The following is a 2,705-nucleotide window of genomic DNA, read 5'->3' on the forward strand; positions in this document are numbered from 1 at the left end:
TCGGTGATACCTGCCAGGTCCGCTCCCCCCTCTTGGATCAGCTCTTGAATGAGGGGGGCCTTATTTACTACGGACCTGGCGTTGCACAACATCAGCCGATGGTCCCGGGCCCGAGGATCTGAGGTCCCAGGGAGTCGAGTAGAGCCCTGAGGATCGGAGCATCCACAAGCTTGTAAGCAGCGTGTGCGTGCTCCCAAAATCCGATATGGTCCTCTGCTCCCGCCATACCTGCCCCTCCCACTGACCGTACTAATCACACCACCCTCTATTAATCCCCCAGTCTCCTCCCTCACCATTCCGCGCCCCCCAGACTGGACTGGCCCCGGCCTCAGAGAGGGCTCCCCCAAGTCCCCTCGGGCCAACCCTGAACCCCCTAAAAACCCCAAACCCCTTAAAAAAATTTTAAAACACCCCTTTAAAAATACCCTCAATTTCAACTTCTTTAGGTCTCTTTTTTTGGCTGCATACCACCTCTCGGGGCTCCATACCCCGTCATCGAGGCAGGCTCCTAAGATTAAACTAGGCCATACCTGCGCGAGGGGGGAATCGCACAGGGCCAGCAGCTCTGACCTGAGGTACATCCCAGTCCGTTCACAGAGTCCAGAGTCCAGAGTCCCACAGCAGAAAAGCCAAGACAGGGGGGAAAACAGTCCTCCTGGATGTTGGTTTAGTTCAGGGGGCTGAGACAAATGGAAGGCGGGGCAAGGAGTGGCAGCAGTAGATGTCCTTGTCGTTCGTCCTGACAGTGGGGTGGGGTAGTATGAATGGTGGGAATGATGGTATGGGTGGGGATGGTGGAATGGGCAATGGCGGGGGAGGGCAAGAGCAGACTAAACAGCCCCTCCCCCCACCAACCCCCACCTCACCATTATCAATGATAAAAGATAACTACAGAACATTACTTAATCAAATAAAATTAGATCTATAAAAATGGAAAAACTTACAACTCTCAGTATTAGGAAGAATAGCTACTGTGAAAATGAAGAGTTTATCAAAACTGCTCTTCTTGTTCCAAACAGCACCTATAAAAATAGAGAAGAATTTCTTTGATGATTTCAATACTTTGATTTTGAAATTTATTTGCCAAGGAGGAAAGCCAGAATTAAACTGAAAATGCTACAAGAATCCAAAGAAAATGGAGGATATGGATTACCAGATTGGGTCTTATATTATCAAGCATGGGTCTTAATATGGCTAAAAGAATGGATCTCTCTCAGATATAAAAGACTGTTATATCTAGAAGAACATGATACCGAAGGGAAATAAAAAACTAAACAAGAGCTTTTAGACCAGGATACTGAATTACAAAAATTATAGCTAAAAACATTACATCTAAGCAAACTGAATAATCATGGTGGCCTCAGTTGCAAATGTAATCGAGCTATGATAAATATGCGAAAATATATGTTTTTTTATAAAAAACAGACAATGTTTGATCAGATATTGTTGACCTCTGATAAAAAACTGATTAAGAAACTATATAACTTTCTATTAAATCCAAAAATGGAGGATGAACAAGTGAAAGAAACAATGCTACAGTAGGCAGAAAACTTTGGATATAATATAAAATTAGAGAAATGGCAAAATGTTTGGGAAAGAAATTGTAAAGTGACCGTGGCAATTTCTTATAAAGAAAACTGATATAAAATGTTCTATAGATGGCACTTGCCACCTGCTAGATTAGCAAAAATGCTTAAAAATATGTCCAGTAAATGTTGGAAATGTAATCAAAGAATGTAACTTGTATTATTAAGAATGTAACTTGTATTATTAAGCAAACAAATTGGCCCAGACAACACGATGTTTATTAATCGCTAATCAAATATAATAATAGAAAATTAGAGTTGGAAGGGACCTTGGAGGCAGGAGACCCTATTACTATTCCTGAAAATGGCTGTCCGGTCTCCTCTTAAAAACCTCCAGGGATGCAGCACTCCCAACGTCTGGAGGGAAGACCATTCCCAAAGAATCAACCTTCCCTTGAAGGAGACTTTTGAAATCTTCCCACGAGCAGAAAATCGCAGCCCCCAGTTTAACAGCCTGCAGCATCAGTGGACTTAAAAGTTGGGGAGGGAAGGAAAATGCAGCAGCAGCAGCTGAGATGCTTCAGCCCAGTTGCTTCTCTGCTTGGACGCCCTGGAGGAAACCAAACAGCCCCGGCTTCTCCTCCGACCTGCCCTCCACTCACCTTCCAGCTGCTGCTTCAATCTGGGAAGAGCACAAAATCCTCCCTACACACCATCTTCCTCCGGTTAGTGATCAAGAAGAGGAAGTTCCTGGGCGCTTCCCCTCCTTTCTAGCAATATAGTACTCGATGGTTTTAACTCCTTTAAATTCAACCACAGATGCCGCCTTCTGTATTGTCCGCTTGCTAAGCACAGATGTTGCCTGTTTGACCGTGGATAGGAGGCGAAAAAACAAGCTTGTCTCGTCTCTGCCTAAGGCGTTTGCACGATTTCCCCCGTTTAAAAGCTATCAAGTCGTTTCTGACTTCTAGCAACTGACCTTTGCAACAGAGCCTAGTGAAATATGATGCTAGTTAGATTAGAAGATTAGCTATCTGCTGAGCTCCAAATGTTTGTGACGGTTTTACACAATTATACAACCAGCTTTCCTAGGGGTGACTCTAGGGGAGATCAAAAGCTCTCTATACCTGAAATCTTTATGACATTTAATGTGGCTCCCAAGGTTTTAGGACATAGCAG

The 2,705-nt window shown here is 44.1% G+C and overlaps 1 long non-coding RNA gene across 1 annotated transcript in view; it reads right to left on the bottom strand.

Annotated features, from left to right (window-relative positions):
- Positions 1-2,261, bottom strand: part of LOC107301388 — a 10,088-nt gene extending 7,827 nt beyond the window's left edge. Inside the window, exons 1-2 of the long non-coding RNA XR_001549290.1 lie at positions 2,189-2,261; positions 945-1,022 (exon numbers count right to left, since the gene is read on the bottom strand). This is a non-coding gene — a long non-coding RNA (uncharacterized LOC107301388). The remainder of the gene's footprint in view (positions 1-944; positions 1,023-2,188) is intronic.
- Between the last annotated feature and the right edge of the window lie 444 nt (positions 2,262-2,705).

Source organism: Protobothrops mucrosquamatus, unplaced genomic scaffold (assembly GCF_001527695.2).
Source record: "Protobothrops mucrosquamatus isolate PMUCROS unplaced genomic scaffold, P.Mucros_1.0 scaffold12180, whole genome shotgun sequence".
NCBI classification, from domain to species: Eukaryota; Metazoa; Chordata; class Lepidosauria; order Squamata; family Viperidae; genus Protobothrops; species Protobothrops mucrosquamatus.